Source organism: Callithrix jacchus, chromosome 13, assembly GCF_049354715.1.
Source record: "Callithrix jacchus isolate 240 chromosome 13, calJac240_pri, whole genome shotgun sequence".
NCBI classification, from domain to species: Eukaryota; Metazoa; Chordata; class Mammalia; order Primates; family Cebidae; genus Callithrix; species Callithrix jacchus.
In genome coordinates, this window is record NC_133514.1 from 100461412 (window position 1) to 100479266 (window position 17855).

At 39.7% G+C, this 17855-nt stretch overlaps 1 long non-coding RNA gene across 1 annotated transcript in view; it reads right to left on the minus strand.

Annotated features, from left to right (window-relative positions):
* LOC144579071 (uncharacterized) overlaps positions 1-17221 on the minus strand; it is a 120396-nt gene extending 103175 nt beyond the window's left edge. Inside the window, exons 1-3 of the long non-coding RNA XR_013525923.1 lie at positions 17048-17221; positions 12367-12425; positions 4305-4378 (exon numbers count right to left, since the gene is read on the minus strand). This is a non-coding gene — a long non-coding RNA (uncharacterized LOC144579071). The remainder of the gene's footprint in view (positions 1-4304; positions 4379-12366; positions 12426-17047) is intronic.
* Positions 17222-17855: the final 634 nt, after the last annotated feature.

Sequence of the window (17855 nt, forward strand, 5' to 3'; positions counted from 1 at the left end):
AAAGAGATGCTGAAGGAGTTGTCCATGCTGTGTAGTTAGTGAGAAGTCAAAATGAGAACTCAGCCTGACTCTCAGTCCAGTGCTCCTTCCTCTGCACCCTTCACCCCATCCCAGGCTCTCCCTAGATCACCTCCCCATAGAACCTTCCCCAGCTGCTGCTGTCAGCCTCTATGCCCTTTCCCTGTGCTGTTTTTCTTCACAGCATTTTCTTAATGATACTATTACCTTGTTTACTCATTGTTGATCTGTGTCACCCACTATGTGATAAGCTGTTATCTTCAACAAGGCAGGAAATGTTGCCTGTCTATTCCTACTACACCCCAAACACCGAGGATAGTGCTATAAACTAAGTAGGCTCACAACTGATATTCATAGGATGGACAGACAGATGAATGAATGAGCACATGGGAGGAAGCAGAGATGGACAGACAGATAAATGGATGGACAGATGCACCATGGAGTATGTGTAACACTTCAACTCTTCCTCATTATCCTCCTCCCCATCTTTGTACCCACATCACTGTGAACAAAACTCAGTAAGCATTTATAGACTCAAGGAATGAATGAACAGTCCTAGGAATTATTTTTCTCAATATCTATGCTCCAATGTCAAAAATGTCTCAGCATATTAATGCACAAAAACACATCCTGTTCTTGTTCCTGGCTGATTTCAATTTCCAGCAAAAGGAGAAACTCAAGTAAGGTATAAAAAAATACAGCATGATTGAAAGCATTCCACCTTCTGTAGACATGGTTGCATCTGAAAGGGCCTGTGGGTATTTAATTCAAACCTAAAATCCTTACTGTTCACTGCACTTAACACTGGGCAAGATATGAACAGGATATAAAATTAGCAAAATTATAATGCTTACCCTGAAGGAACTTAAAAATCTTCTTGGGAAAATGGTGCAACACATTACAGGAGTATATCTTGTAAAGAGAAAGAGAGAGGCAGAAAGGAAAAGATGACCCCATTAAATTAGAGTGAGGACAACAAAAATTTTAGAGGTCAAATGTAATGCTCAGGGCTAATGTTTTCTGAAAAACTATTTGCGCAGCTGATGATCCTTGGAAAATACACACACACACACAGAAAGAGAGAGAGAGAGAGAGAGAGAAATAGTAAGTTCTGAAACAAAACACAAACTTCAGCAAAATATGAAATTGACACCAAGTTTATTGCAGGCTCTCTGCCTGGGACTGATTAGTACAAATTAAATTTTTAAAGTAGAAATGTTTTTTCTAAGAAAATGCATTACCATAGCTTGATCAAGACAAGATTTTTTTTAAAAAGGAGAGGCCGGGCGCAGTGGCAGACACCAGTAATCCCAGCACTTTGGGAGGCTGAGGCGGTGGATCACAAGGTCAGGAATTGAAGACCAGCCTAGCCAAGACAGTGAAACCCCATCTTAACTAAAGATACAAAAACTAGCCGGGTGTGGTGGCGGGCGCCTATAATCCCAGCTACTTGGGAGGCTGAGGCAGAGAATTGCTTGAACCCGGGAGGTGGAGGTTGCAGTGAGCCAAGATCATGCCACTACACTCCAGCCTGGGCAAAAGAGCGAGACTCTGTCTCAAAAGAGAGAGAAAGAAAATCCCCCCTCATAGAAGATCCAACCTAGCCCAAGGCTCCCAAGCCAAAAAAGAAGCTGGTTCAAGGAATACGCTGCTCTGAACATTAACTCATACTTCTCAGAATGGCATAGCTGATCAGGAACTTAGAGATTCAGTCAATTTAATTCTCTCTTTTCCAGATGAAGAAACTAAGGCTTGGGGAGAGAAAGTGACTTATTCAGATATGCTCTCCTCGTGAGCAATAGTTTAAGTACATTATTAATTTTTATAGAAAGAAAAAAGCTATTTTTATATCAACTACAAATTCTCAACTCTAAATAAAAGTATTTAAAATGACAGTCTGCTCATTTCACTTAAATTAACTTATTTTTATTACTATTCATCAAAAAAATAGAAAATAGAGATAAGCAAGAGAATATTTTTAGAAGACCTAAATCTTTCACCTGTTTTTTCTGGTGTGTATTTGTTCTATACAATATTCTATTGTTTTCTAGTTTTTTTCTCACTTGAGCTTATATCAAGAGCTTCTTTCCATGTCAGTAAATATTCTATGATTAACTCAAAACATAAAAGCACTGTAACTTATTTAACCTCTTCTTAATTGTTGTTTTAAATGTAGGTTTCTTGCAACTTTTCATTGCTATAAACAGTGCTCTGATGAACATCTTTGGAATTAAATGTTTGATTATTTCCTTAGATAAATCCCTTGAAGTCGATTTTCAAGAGGTATGAACCATTTTTATAAGAGGGGTCTTTTTCAGGAATATTTGAGAAGAAACTCAATGACCAAATTTCTAAATCTTTATTTTCCTAGAAAACTCTCCAAAAAGTTAGGAGAAAAACACACATCATCATTAAGGAAGACTTCCTCAACAGAAGAGTTATACATTTTTATGTACAAAATAAGGAAAATAAATAAGCTATTGTTGTGTGCTATTTCAATTCAGTTACCACATCTCTTGTTCAGAATCTGGGAGAACTTCACACACTCAAGACAGAAAGCCTATCCAATTGCATTCTCATTACTAATCAAATAAGAAGCACCCAGAACCATCTGGGAGAGACGGGCCTTCAATACAATGATAGATAGCTCTTTTCCTTATTCTGAGAGTATGTTTATTGCTTACTTGATCCTACCAACCCAATAATGCTTCCAATTCACATTAAGTCCAAGAAGTCAAAATGAGGAGGTTGAACTAAACAATCTACCTGAGGCTACACAAATCCTATAGATCAGTTGCTTCTGTTGAACCTCTTTGAATCAATATCTGTACTTCCATAGGAGAGATGTGAATTTGCTTTAAGCAAATTCAAACTATGAACATTCAGATTTTCAAAGCAAGTATTATTAAGGGTAGTCAAAGCAGTCACCACAGGATTTCCTATCTACCACTGTCCCTTTCTTAATTAAATTTGTATTTCTACCCACCCCCCCAAAAATTTTAAATATATTCATCTCTGTGGGCCTTACAGCTTCTGCTGCAACTCTTCAGCTCCACTGTTGCAGCATGAAAGTAGACATAGATGATATATACATGAATGAGCATGGCTCTGTTCCAACAAAACTTTATTTTTAAACAGGCAGCGGCTAGATTAGCCCATGGGACTACAGTTTGCCTGCCCCTGCTTTAAGTAATAAGCTTCTTACTGTATGTAAAATATTTCATTTAACCTTCATCGTACTAGTCTCCTAGGGTGGCCATAATTAATTAATGCAGCTTGGTGTCCTTTTTTTAAAAACAGGGTCTTGCTGTGTTGCCGAGGCAGCTCACTGCAGCCTCAACTGCCCAGACTCAAGCAACCCACCCACTTCAGCCTCCCAAGTAGCTGGGACCACAAGCTTGTACCACCAGGGCTGGCTAACTTTTTATATTTTGTAGAGACAGGGTCTCACCATGTTGCCCAGGCTGGTCTCAAACTCCTGGGCTCAAGCAATTCTACCACCTTGGCCTTCCAAAGTGTCAAATTACAAGCATGAGCCACTATGCCAGGCCTGACTTGGTGTCTTAAAACAACAGAAATGTATTCCCTTGAGATTCTGGAGGCCAGAAGCTTGAAATCACCATCTCAGCAAAGTTGATTCTCTTTGGAAGCAATGCATTTCCTGAGAAAGAATGCATTTCCTGCTTTTCCCTTGCATCTGGTAGCTGCCAAATCCTTGCCATTCCTGGATTTTTAGAAGCATAACTCCAGTGTCTGCCTCCATCTTCACATGGTTTTTTGTGGGTGTTTGTATCTGCTCTCCTTCTCTTCTAAGGACTCACCATTGAATTTAGTGCCCACGCAAATCCAAGAATGATCTCCTTTCAAGATTCTTACTTTAATTACATCTGCAGAGACCCTTCCCTCCAGAACACATTCTGAATGTCCAGGTGAACATATCTTTCTGGCGTCACAGTTCAACTCACTACATCCATTTACAGCAGTACCCTTTCACCAAGTAATTCAAGGATTCACAGAGTAGAGCTCAGGGGACACAATTCAGTGACACATGGACTCAGAATACCCCAAATGTGACTGGTCTCCTTCAGAGGAAACAAATCTACCTTTCAAAAGTCCAACAGCATTATTGGGTGATAGAAGTTATGTCCTCAAATTATATTTTATAAAACCTTCCACTGTCTTAGACAGTAAATAGATGTGCTTCCAATAACAGGTTCAGAAACAAAGCAAACACCACCACCAAGACCAACAAATTTCAAAGATATTCCTAATATACAAGAACTTACCTCCCACACCAAAGACATGCTCAGAGCCAAAGATATTGATCTCGTATAAATCCATCTGGGCGGCGTGCACCACACTGAAAAGAAAACCATGGATAGAGAAAATAGAAAAGTTGATCAACTTATGACATGAAGTGATAAGTTCAAAACAATGTCTAAAATGTTTCAGTGGACACAGTTGTTCAACACCTTAAAGATCAATTTAAAACTCATTCTCATCTTCGCAACAGATATCACAGATATATAGATATAGATGTAAACAACTTTAGTCACACACACTAATATGTCTGATTTAGCTTCCAGAAACCTTTATGACCTAGTCAGCACATAAAACCTATTGGGAACTAAGGTGGAAATTTAGTCGGAAATATTTTTCTCAGAAATGGAACACATTTTAACTATCTTTAACAACCTGTAGAAAATAGAAACAGTAGCTGATTAAATGACTTAAAGGAGACAAAAGTCAGAATTCAACAGAAAATCAGAAACTAAAATGTCCACAAGACTTGTCTCCTGTTGGAAGTACTATGTTCTGCAAAATGGAACATGAACAAAGAAGTTTTCTGCTTTCAAGTTTATCAATACCAGAATGGCCGCTTGGATCCTTTCATATACTTAGGAGACAAAAGTATATGTAATGTGAAGACCTCTAAGAGGACATGGCCTGACTCATCTTTCCTGCAGGTAGCCTAGAGTATCCAGATTGGAGGCACATCACATACTCCCAACCCTGGTGTCTAGACCAGGTAATTATCCTCTTGTGCCAGGGACTGCTACATGGCTTATTTGTTCTCATTCTTTGATCCAGCCCTAAAAAAAGGTATTTCCATGTGATAGATTCAGCAAACACTAGGGGAGGGAGAAGTAATGATGGAAGAGGTAAGTTCAGTGAGTCTTTGGTATAAAAGGAGAAGGGTCAGGTTGATCTGGATGTTATCTGAAGAAGAAAATCATGAATTACAAACCAGGGACAAAGGATCATTCTCTTTGCACTTTGTAATTCCCTGTGCTCCTTATTGCTGAATACCTACACTGTTTCCATGTTGCAGGTAGAGTTTCCTCTCTGACAGCCTCTTTAAGTGGTCTGTTATGGTCTGAATGTCGGTGTCCACCCCCCACCCCTGCCAATTCATATGTTCAAATCCTAAGCTCCAAGGAGATAGTATTAGGAGGTGGTGCCTTTGGGAGGTGGTTGGATCATGAAGGTAGAGACCTCATGGATGGGACTGGTGCCTTTATAAAAGGGACCCCAGAAAGCTGCCTTGCCCCTTCCACCATGGGAGAGCACAGAGAGAAGATGCCATCTGTGTGCCAAGAAGTGGGCCCTCACCAGACACCAACTCTGCCAGCACCTTGATCTTGAACTTACCAGCCTCCAGAACCATGAGAAATAAATTTCTGTTGTTTATAAGCCAACCAATCTACTGTATTTTTTATGGCCACCCAAATGAACTAAGACATAGTCCCAGGATGCTGCTTCAGGGAAGTCCTCCTCTATTTCTTTCCTTCTGTCTACACTAACCTTCCTCACACACAGACCCTGTAGTTCCCTCTCACTCAGCTCCCAGCTTGGTGCCCCTTTCTCTGCTGCCCCTGTATGAATGTAACTCTGACTCCAGATTTCACCTTGTTTTGTAAGCAAGATCACTCTCGAGATGCACAAGTCACAATCTTAGGCTTATTATTGTGCCCCCCAAACCAAAGCCAGGCCTTGGGAATGACTGACCAAGCCCACAGCACCCCAAGAATCAAGGCCATTTAGGGAGAGCAATCAGACAATTATGAGAATAACCCCAGGAGCTGGGAACTAGGAATCTAGCCTCCTCTGCTGCCAGTTTGGGGACATAAAGAAGCCCAAGAGATAAAATAGGAAGCAGCATGGTGATGAAGAAAGAGAAATTAACTGGGTCCCTCTAGGTAGGGAGAAAGTATCTGCAGAAAGAGAGGCAAGGAGCTGGAGTGGGCAGATTCTGGATAGCATCATACAAAAAAAATGTATCTTTAAAAACATATTCATGATTTTGCACTTCCAGCAGTGTTTAAGTGAGCCACATCAACTTCTGCTGTTAAACCACTGAGATTTGGGGGTTTATTTATCATCAAAGCATAACCTAGCTTATCCAGATTAACACAATGCCTTAGACTTTAAGTTTTCAAAACATTTATTATCAAAGAATGGTGTGCATGTAGAAACAGCCTCAATTTAACCTGTTGGTAACCAGCTACAGACCTGACCTCCCCCAAATGGGCTTGCCTTTCCCCTCCTATTCCCTCCTCCTGACGTGGAATTATTCTCCTACACTGCCCTAAAGTCCCCACCAGGGATGGCATTCCTTGTATTCGTTGCTTCTTTGGACTTCAGCTCATCTTGCTTTGGATTTCTGCTGTGTACCCTGTAACCCAACTAATGTAAGTTCCTTGGGGGGCAGGACTACCTCCCAATCCTCTTCATGTCTTTTACTCTGATGCATTCATAGCAGGTACACAGTGTTTTCTAACTGCACAATTGCTGAGATTTATCTGTGGCTCTTCTTGTAGTCATGTCTGTGAAGTCCATGTAGCAGCTCATCCTGTCTCCTTGGCAGTATCAGTTCTATCAACAGAAAGTGTCTCATACAGTTTTAGACATAGGAAGACAGTGTAGCTCAGTTTGTGGTCTTTGTACCAAACAGCAAATTGTAGGATAATTTCCTCCTCAGTGATTGGCCTGTCCCAGGCCCAGCCTGAAAGTTCTGTTGTGGTTGCTATTGCTTTTCTTCCAAAGTAAATGGCTCTGAGAAGTCAGAACACAGTATGACGCAAATAGAATAGCAGAGATAGTTTTCAGGAGTCTATATATCCAGAAATCCCTTCACCTTCCAATGTTCAATCATGCCACTTCCCTCTTATCCCATTTAATTAGCATGTTAATTAGCATGGCTGTCTAGGCATAGTGGCTTACACCTGCAATCTTGGCACTTGGTAGGCTGAGGTGGGTGGATGGATGAGCCCTGGAGTTTGAGACCAGCCTGGGCAAATTGACAAGACCCCAGTCTGGGCAATATGAAGAGGCTTCATCTCTACACAAAATACAAAAATTATCTGGGTATGTGGCCCACACCTGTAGTCCTAAGAGGCCAAGGTGGAAGGATTCCTTGAGCCCTGAGGTCAAGGCTGCAGTGACCTATGATCATACCACTGTACTTCAGCATGGGTGACAGAGTGAGACCCTGTCTCAAAAAACAAACAACAAAACAAAACAGTGGTTATCTCTGCATGTTGGGATTGTTGTGCCTTTCTGTAATTTTGTAAATTTTCTCCAGTGAACATTTATTTTATGATCTGACTTTATGATTTATGAATATTTATTTTTTGCCTTCTCCCTCTACCCCCTGTGCCTTCTCCCCCCGGAAAAAACCTGATTATTTCATTCAGAATACTGTACTAAAGTTCCCTCAGGGGACATCAAGGCCTCGCCTATGACTCAGTCCCACCTATAAGTGACCACCCTGACTGGGGGAAGTAATGTGAGGTTGTGTTCATCCATCAACAAAAATGTTCAGCCAAACAACAGAAGCTAAGCAAGAGAAGCCAATAGGCCCCCACACTAGTACAGCTACACACAGGAGTCTCAGTCTCCACAGAAAGTTGTCCCAAATCACCCACTTGGGCTGGATGCCAGTGGTGCCCCATTAATAGTCCATGGTGTTCCTGTTGGGGAGCCCAAGAGTGGGAACCAGCAGCTCCATGAACCAGGACTCAGGGCACTTTGAGACTTGGTTCAAACCTGGGATCAGGAAGGAAACATCTTGGTCAACACAACCCCAGCCTACTCCTTTTCAGTACCTAGAAACAGGATGCCAAGAGATGATGCTTTCCAGGTGAACAGGCACCAAAAGTGTAGGCCTCTCAGATTGACAGCCAGAGAATACTAACATTGGAATTTAGAATGGAATTCAGACATTTCAGAGGCTCAGAGGAGCAAAACGACATCTCCTAAGTCACACAGCTTGTAAATGACAGAGGCAAGACTGGACTCTAAGTCCCTTGAGACTTCAAGTAAATTATGCTTCAATAGGACAAAAAGAATATCCAGCCTATAGATACGGAAAAACACAGCAATATTAGCACTGTCTGCAGTCATGAAGTCACGGAGATGCAAGATCAGATTCTAAGTCCCTTGTCATGCAAAGGCATGATATCATGCTGGAAAAAGCACAGGGACATCAGAACTAAGTGTGTCTCACCTTCCTGGGACCAGAATCACCCTCTCCTGTTTCTTTAGACCAGGATAGACCCCCTGGGGTCATGTTTGGGGAAAAAGAGATCCTATTTAGCAGCACAAAAATGGCAAGACTGCCTCTTATTCTATCTAAGAGGCTGTATTTATTTATAAATAAACATTTACTTATAAGAATCTCTGTCCTCCTAACTCTGAGCAGGATGTCTATCCCCTCTTCTAAATTCCATTTCCCTCCCACAACCCTAGAGAAGGTCACTAACTTTTGGAGCATTATCCACCTCCTAAATATTTTCTACTCCCTATAGCACTTATATACACATGTATATTACTCATTGGATGTCTTCTAGGACTGAATTCTAGTCATATGTCTCTTTTAGTAAATTGAATCCCATCAACTTGATGTTCTAATATTTAAGAATGGTTAGAACCTAGTCACTCAGGACCCTTTCCTCAGTCCCTTCAAATCTTTGGCAGCCAGAGGTAACACGAATAGTTTGTAATCTCTATGGCTTTCATAAATACAGATTAATCAGTTGCCTTCCAAGACTGTTTTTAAAAGGTGACTGTTTTAAAGAAGATTCATTATTTTCATATTATCAGGGCAGGAGAAAGCAGGATCCATTTTTCATCCTATTGAGAAATTAGCTTCATTTTAACAATAGTTTTGAACCCAGAAATGTCAATGTCTTCCTACCAGGAAGTCTGTACTATTTCACGGGCATAGAAGGCAGCAGTCCATAGACTGGAAGGGCTGGAGGCATTTCTAAAACCCCTTTCATAGCTGTGTGGTATCAGCCATGCTGACAGATCCTGACGTGGCATCAGATCAAACAGGACCCCTGAAATCACTCATAAGATCCAACTCCTGGATTCAGACTGTTGTTGATACGTCACTGTCACCTCACATGGCCTGAGGCATTTTAGAAATGCTTAGTTATAGGGCAGCAATTCATCCCTCTTTGCCCAGGACAGGAGCAGTTTCCAATTCTTGTACTGGCATAATTATCAATAGAGCTTTATTTGATTCATTCTAGTGTCGTGATTTGGGCAATATATAATAAAATGATCATTCTATTTACTGATCATCTAGTCCAGCTACTTCTTTTCATACAGGGGGAAACTAAACCCCAAGGAAGTGAATGACAGATATCAGCTCCCAAAGGGAGCTGGTTGTTGACCATCCCCAACAACCAGCCAGCCAGGCTGTACTGGCTTCTCCATGACTTCAGGACTACAGACACTCTGCTAACATTGCTGTGTTTTTCCATATGTATAGGCTGGATTTTCTTTTTTTCCTATTGAAGTATAATTTGCATATAATAAAATACACAGATTTAAAATATTCAGTTTCATGAATTTTAACTCCCCAAACAACATAGAAAGCATTTCTCTCAATCCTGAAAATTTCCATTGGGCCCCTTTCAGTCAATTCTCCCATCCTAGAGGAAAACATATTCTGATCTCTGGCCCCATGGATTATTTTACCTGTTCTTGGACTTCATGTAAAAGGAATCGTACAGCTTATAGGTCTGGAAGGGATGGTAGAGGAAAGGTAATCATTATAAAATATACTCAGTGAGAGCCTTATCTGTAATAAAAGCCCCTTCTCCAGGGGAAAATATTTTGCCAGGGCCTTATACCAGCTAGGGAAAGAGAATTCCTCCCCCTCTAGCCTGCTGTAGTCTTCCTGTCTCACCTAAGAGGGAAAAAAAATGAAATCCACAGAAGTCAGAGCTTCAAGAAAATAGATTGGGAGTGGTGCAGCCAGGGAAAGGAAAGGGAACTGGAGGGGAAAAAGGATACAACTGAAGAAACACTTGTGAAGTTCACCTCTTGAGACACAGGCCCACTAATAGACTCAGACTTAGATTGTAGAATGTTCTTTCCTACACCTTACTATTACACCAAGAGAATGCTAGTGTAATAACAGGGGCTTAGAGCTAAAAGAGCTGCAAAAACATAGGCACTGTCTGGGAAGAACTTAGGAAAGCCCAAAGTCAAAAGGACACAAAAACAAGGATAATACAAGAAGCTGAAGTCTCTGGCACCTGTAACTATAGCACATATTAAACACAAGCCAAGTCTTAGCCAGATTAACATAAATTCTCACACTAAAGGCCTGTTTAGCTCCGTTCCTATTACCCAAAGCAGCATGTTTGGCTTTCAAGAAAAAATTACAAGGCAAAACAAAATGAAAGAAAAACAGAATCCAAAGAGACAATCATTAGGTCAACACTCAGAAACAATACAGATGTTGGAATAACTGACAGAGAATTATAAATAACTATGATTACTATAAGGACTCAAATGGAAATAAAAGACAACATGAAAGAATAATGGGTAATGGGTAGAAACGGAAACTACAATAAAGAATCCAAAGGAAATGCTACAAAGTATAATGGTGGTTACCAGGGGCTAGGGAATGGGGTTTCGGAGATGCCGGTAAAAGGATATAAAATTTCGGTTAAATAGGAAAAATAAATTCAAGAATTCTATTGCACAACATAGTGATTATAGTTAATACCATGTATTGTATTCTTGAAAATCACTAAGAGATTTTAAGTTTTCTCATCATAAGAAATGATAAGTATGAGGTAATGCATATGTTAATTAGCTCAATCTAGCCATTTCACAAGGTATATATGTTCCGAAACATCATGTTGCACATAATAAATATATGCAATTTTTATGTGTCCACTGAAAATAATTATTTTTAAAAGAAAATTCTAGAAATCACAAGTGCTATAATAGAAATGCAGAATGCTTTTGATGGGTTCATGAGTAGACAGAACACAGCCAAGGAAAGAATGAGTGAGCTTGAAGATAGGTCAATAGAAACTTGCCAAACAGAAATCCAGAGAAAAGAAAAAGAGTGAAAACAATAACAGAAGATCCAAGGACTCTAATACAATATCAAAATGTACATCACATGCATAACTGCAATACCAGGAGAATAAAAATGTAAGGGGACAGGAAAAATATTTGAAGTAACAATCGTTGAGAACCAAACCACATATCTAGGAAACTCAGAGAACACCGTGTTGTTCAATTTTCTTACTTTACTACTGATTTTTCTGTCGATCGTTGAGGGGGTATAAAATGACCAATTCTGACTGGATCTTTGTCTTTTTCTCCCCTTAAAAGGTCAATTTTATGTCATAATATTTAAATTATATTATTAGGCATATGTACATTTAGGAATACTACATTTTTTCATGAAATGGCCCTTTTATCACTATAATAGGTCTCTCTTTATCTCTGATAATACCCTTGACTTGAAGTCACTCTTTAATATATTAATAAGCTACACAAACTTTCTTATGCTTAGAATATGGACAGTATAGGTTTTCTACCCTTCTACTTTTGATCTGTTTGTATCTTCATAAAGTGTGTTTCATGCAAGAAGCACATCGATTGTGTGTGTATGTGTTTATTTAGTCTGACAACAAAGGCCTTTTATGTAGGATATTCAAATAACTTATATTTAATGTAAAGTTCATTGGAAACAATATGTTTGAAGAGATGCTTCACCAAAGAAGACATACAAATGGCAAATAAGCACATGAAAAGATGCTCAACATCATTAGCCACTAGGGAAATGAAAATTAAAACACAATGAAATGCCACTACATGCTCATTTAAACGGATAAAATCAAAAAGACTCACCACCAAGTATTGGTGAAAACACAGAAATTGGTTCTCTCAAACACTGCTGGTGCAAATGTAACATGATACAACCACTTCGAAAAACAGTTTGGTAGTTTCTTAAAAAGTAAAACACATATCTATTCTATGATCTTGCCATCCCATTCCTTTGTGTTTACCCAAGAAAATAAAGCATACCTCTATACAAAAGTTTGTGCACAAATGTTCACAGCATCTTCATTGGTAGCAGCCAAAAACTGTAAACAACCAAAATGTGTGTCAGCAAAAGAATGGATAAAAACACAGTGGTGTAGCTCTGCAACTGAATACTACTGAGCAATAAAAAGAGAGGAGCTAGTGATACACCCAACAATATAGATGAACCTCAATATAGATGTAATCTGTAGATGCAATCTATCGATGTAATACACCCAACAATATAGATGAATTATAATATAGATGTAATCACGTTGAGTGAAACACACCAAACCTAAAAGAGTGCCTACTGCATGACTGCATTCACATAAAGTTTTTGAAAATACAAATTAATCTACAGTGACAGAAAGCAGACCATTGGCTGCCTGGGAATGGAAGGGTGGATGAGGAGGGTCAAGAGGGAGAATTACAAGTGGATAGAAAGAAACTTTTGGAAATAATAGGCATATTCATTACTTTGTGGTGAAGATTTCATGGGTGAATGCTGATGTCAAACATCACATTTTACATTTTCAATATTTGCAATTTATTGTTATGTCAATTATAACTCAATAAAACCCTAATGTATTTTTTTAAGTTATATTTTAAGAATCCAGTTGGCTTCTTATCCCTGCCTTTTGCATGTTCTCCTCCTGCCACTGCCCTATTCTTCCTTCCTTGGAAAAGGTCATTACTTTCTGGGTTATATTTCCTTCAGGTTTCTTTCCACCCTTGGCTCTCTGCATTTCTATAGCAAAGTGTACATATCATTGTAACAATGTTTAGGTGTATAGTTCAGTGGAACTAAACACATTTACATTGTTTTGCAACCATCACCACCATTCGTCTCCAGAACCTCATCATCCTCCTGAGCAGAAACTCTGTCCCTGTTAAACAATTCCCATCTCCATCTTTCCTCAGCCCTGGGCAACCACCATTCTACTTTGTCTCCATCAATTTGACTACTTTAGGTAACTCACATAAATGGACTCATATACTATTTACCCTTTTTTGGCCAGCTTATTTCACTTAGCATAATGTCCTCAAGGTTCATCCATGTTGCAGAATGTGTCAGAATTCTATTCTTTTCTATGGCTGAACAGTGTTCCACTGTATGCATACCACATGCTGTTTATCCATTCACCCATTGATGGAAACTTGGGTTGCTTCTACTTTTTGGCTAGTGTGTCTGATGTGTTCTTAGAGTAATGATTATGTAGCTTATCTGGCTTCTTTTTCTTTTTAAGGTGGAAACAGTGGTGTTTTGCAACCTCCTACTCCCAGACAAGAATTAGAAGTCCTCTGTATATTGAGTTATAATCTCATTTTTTAATCTGGCACAAAATCCTAGAATTGGAAAGATATCCATTGTCTATCAAACAAAGAACAACAACAAATCATTCAAAAAAAACCCATAAGTAATAAAGTCTCTGATTTCTAAAAGAGTTTATGTTTTTCAATGTCTGTGATGAGGTAACTGCAGCACAAATAGGCGTGTAGTCACAGCTGGGCAGAAACCAGAATTCACATGCTTCCATTCTTAGTCGGGTTGCTCTCCTGTGACACTGTGTTGTCTCCATAGCATTAGTGGGAGATGTGACATCAAACTGAGACATTATATCACTAATTAGTTCATTTTTAAATAAAGTGATAGGCAATTTTAACAAAATTCCAATAGAAATTGCAACCGGATAATGGTAATAGAAGGCAGAGATGAAGGCAAAGGCCAGCTTAACTTGACAAAATGACTATCAAGCTCAGCCTGAAGAATAATCATGAAAAAAGAATCCAAAATTATTGAAAAATAGTTAGTAATGAATGACTGGCCTTGGCAGATATTAAAACATATTAAAAAGTTACTATAATTAAAAGTGTATTACCAGTGAATGAGTAGACAGAAAAATCAATCTATTCTGTTCCCAAACAAAAATTCTGAAAGCAGATCCAAGAATTCAGTATCTGATTATAATGACATTTTAAATCCGTGATTAAACAAATAGTACTGAGAAAAATTGGGTAAGTACCTGGGAGTGAATAATAAGAATGTTACCGTCATTCAGGTTTTCATATCCAAAGAGAGGTTGGTGTTGCTGTTCTCATCGCACTGTCGTTTTTAACACAATCTCTCATGTTTCTATTAATATAATCTTTCCTGTTGTATTTATTATTTTTGTTTCATTTACAAGGAAATTTTTACCAGGTCACTCAAACATTTGGATAACTAACCATCTTGTAAGTAGTCGCTTACTCAAAGTAAGCAATGTTTTTTACTGGCCAATTTTTACAAATTGGGATTTCTTTCATAGTGCAAGCTGCAATGGAAAGGCTAAGAAATATTCTCTAGATATTTCCAAGGCTGACATATTATTTACAAATATTCAACAAACACAAATTAAATTCATTCTATGGGTCCAGCAGTGTGCTAAGTCCTCAGAATACAAAAACAAATAAGGCTTAGTCCTCCCTTCAAAATGCTATTTAACCTATCAGTTATGTCAACAAACTGTCTGCAATATACGTCACCAATTTGCTTATTGTTAGATCACATTGTTTGGCTGTAATAATAAGACTGCATTGGGTAAAAATGTAAAATACTAGGCAAAAATCTAAAATTCCAGAAAAAGTATTCAACATAACTTTTGCTTATTAGATCTGTGCAGAGATTAAGCAGGATCGTTAGCATCTGATACCTGTGTTTGAGGATGTTCACTCTAGCAGATTTGCTGAACAAGATGGATCCTCCAGTCTTTTCCCCCTCACCCCACACAGCAGACACAGCTGGATGCTTTATCATTGCTCTACCCTTTCCATGAACAAATCTGACAAGCTGATTGCATTAGGCCATGACATACAAAATATGGCATAATTGTAGACTGTAATCATCATGATGATAGCTGACTTCATAAGAGAGGTCAAATCCCATTTTTATATCCTGAATTTCTAAAATATTGTTTCGTCAAAAAAATCAATTTCTCATTTTTCTAGCGTTAACTTGAAAAGGGTATAATTGATCAAGCCTAAATCCCTTATATCACCCAGGACTGTGTGAAAGGCTCAGACCCAGCACGCCACTTGAGTTGGGGCCCAGCGAACAGCAGTTGTCTCCTGCATCTAACACCCATGGGCCTGAATGGCTTCAAAGCAAGAACATGTTTTACATCCTTTGGTTAAGACTGTGGGGAAAATACAGGCTCATGGAATATAGATGCTCAGCTGGCTCATTTGGGTTTTGTGGTCCAATTTGTGGATGAGATACTTATAAAATCCAGTGATTACAATGCCATCTCATTAACATTCGTTAAATGAAAACCACAAAGTGCAGGATGAGAACTCCAGTCTGAGAGGAGAGAGGAGAAGAAGATGCATTGGGAGACTGGTTTTGCTACCTCAGCACAGGCTACAGGAGAGACCTGAGACAGAGGACCTCTCCCACTTCCTTTAAGTTAGACACTCTCACGTGACTGAAGACAAAGGGAGGGATGAGGAAGGAAGGTAGCTTTTCGATTTGTCAGTTTTGTTCCATCTTTGTGCAAATCAAATCCAAGTCAAGGTCAAGTTGATTTTCCTATGAATTCAAATTCTCCATTCCTTGCAAGATTTAGCCAAGGTGACACTTCCTCCAGGATGTCTGCCTAGGCTAAATTTACCCCCATGAGATCTTTGTACGCTCGATGAGGCTGGGTGGACTGGACTCTACTCACAGTATTTCAGCACACAGCTGCTGTTCCTGCCTTGTGACTGATCTCTGCCCCGTCCCTGTGTGGAGGAGTATGGCTTCATAGAGAGAACAAAAACTATGCTGTCAGAAAAGCCTGGATTCCACTCTCAGCTCTGGCACAAATAGTACCAGAATCTCTGATAATATCTACTTTGCAAGAATGTTACAGGGAAAGGGTTGGGGGAGGAGGGATTATGCAAATTCTACAATACCTATCCAGTAAGTGGACATTCAATGGTAGTTATAATTATTATTACTTATTAATATTGCTGACTTTTCTCTTTTAGTCAATCTCAAACTCATAGTTGGTTTAGATAATGCATTCTATGTAGACCAAGCAACAGGATAATTCATTCAGTGGACAGTCAGTAAATACTAACTGAATGTATGAATGATGCTACATCCACCAGGAGAACATTTAAAAGTTGGGCTCCATCTTCAGTGATTTATCAAATGTAGTGATTATGTGTATGCTGTGTGCAGCAGCTTTACTTAAGGACTCTGCAAAATTTTCAGACAGGTCTTCCTTCTTTGTCAATTATGGAAAAGTCTAGATCTCCAGTTTCCTTTTCTCCTAACAGTCCTTGGCATATGCATGTCATTCTTCTCACCCTCCCTTCACCCTACTTCTACAATTTGACAAGATTACCTCCTTGCTAGAGGTTCTAGCTATTCCGGACAACCAATCAACCCAGAGCACACCCAATTTCAGGAAGGTGCTAAATTCCACTAGCCCTGGGACTCAAGCAAGCATCCATCTCCAGAATCTCAGCAGAGCGAATTTGCAGCCAAGCTCAATGGTGAATACTATTTTTCTTTGAAAATAATGACAAGGGGGCAGAGCAAGAATAGAAAGCTCCACCAATTATCCCCCCTGCAAGGATACAATTCAACAACTATCTACACTCACAGAAAAAAAAAGCATCTTCATAAGAATAAAAAAAAACAGAGGAGCACACACCGTACCTGATTTAACTTCATGTCGCTGAAAGAGGCACTGAAAAGGGAGGAAAAACCATCCTGAATAGCTGCTGCCATCCCCTCCCCTTCATGCAGCAGTGGTGTGGAGAGCATTTTTGCTTGCTGAGGAGAGGGAGAGTACAGCAATTGTGAAGCACTGATAGCACAGCTGCAGAAAGCGAAACCCGACCTAACTCAGCTGACATTCATCCCCAGACAGAGCATTTAATCAGCTCTCACCAAAGGAGAATCACCAATCCTAACAGTCAGATCTCGAGCTCCCACTAGCCTCACTGCCATAGGCTAAAGTGCTACGGGTACCTAAACAAACTTGAAAGGCAGTTCTAGGCCTCAAGGACGGCAACTCCTAGGAAAGTCCTTGTGCCGAACTTGGCCCAGAGCCAGTGGACTGGCAGGAAATGTGACTTACAGTGAGACACTAGCTGGGACAGTTAAGGAAGTGCTGGAATCACCCCTCCCCTAACCCCAAACTACACAGATCACAGCTCCAAAGGAGACCCTTCTTTTCTTCCACTTGTAAAGAGGAGAGGGGAGAGTGGGAGGGACCTTGTCTTGCATCTTGGATACCAGCTCAGCCACAGCAGGACAGGGCACCAGAGTCATGAGGCTCCCTCTCCAAGCCCTGCCTCCTAAGTGACATTTCTAGACACACCCTGGGCGAGAAGGAAATCCACTGCCTTGAAGGGGAAAAAAACAGACCTGGTAGGATTAATCACCAGCTAACTGAAGAGTCCTTGAGTCCTGAATAACCAGCAGCAATATCCAGGCACTACATAGAAGGTTTTGGGTTAGA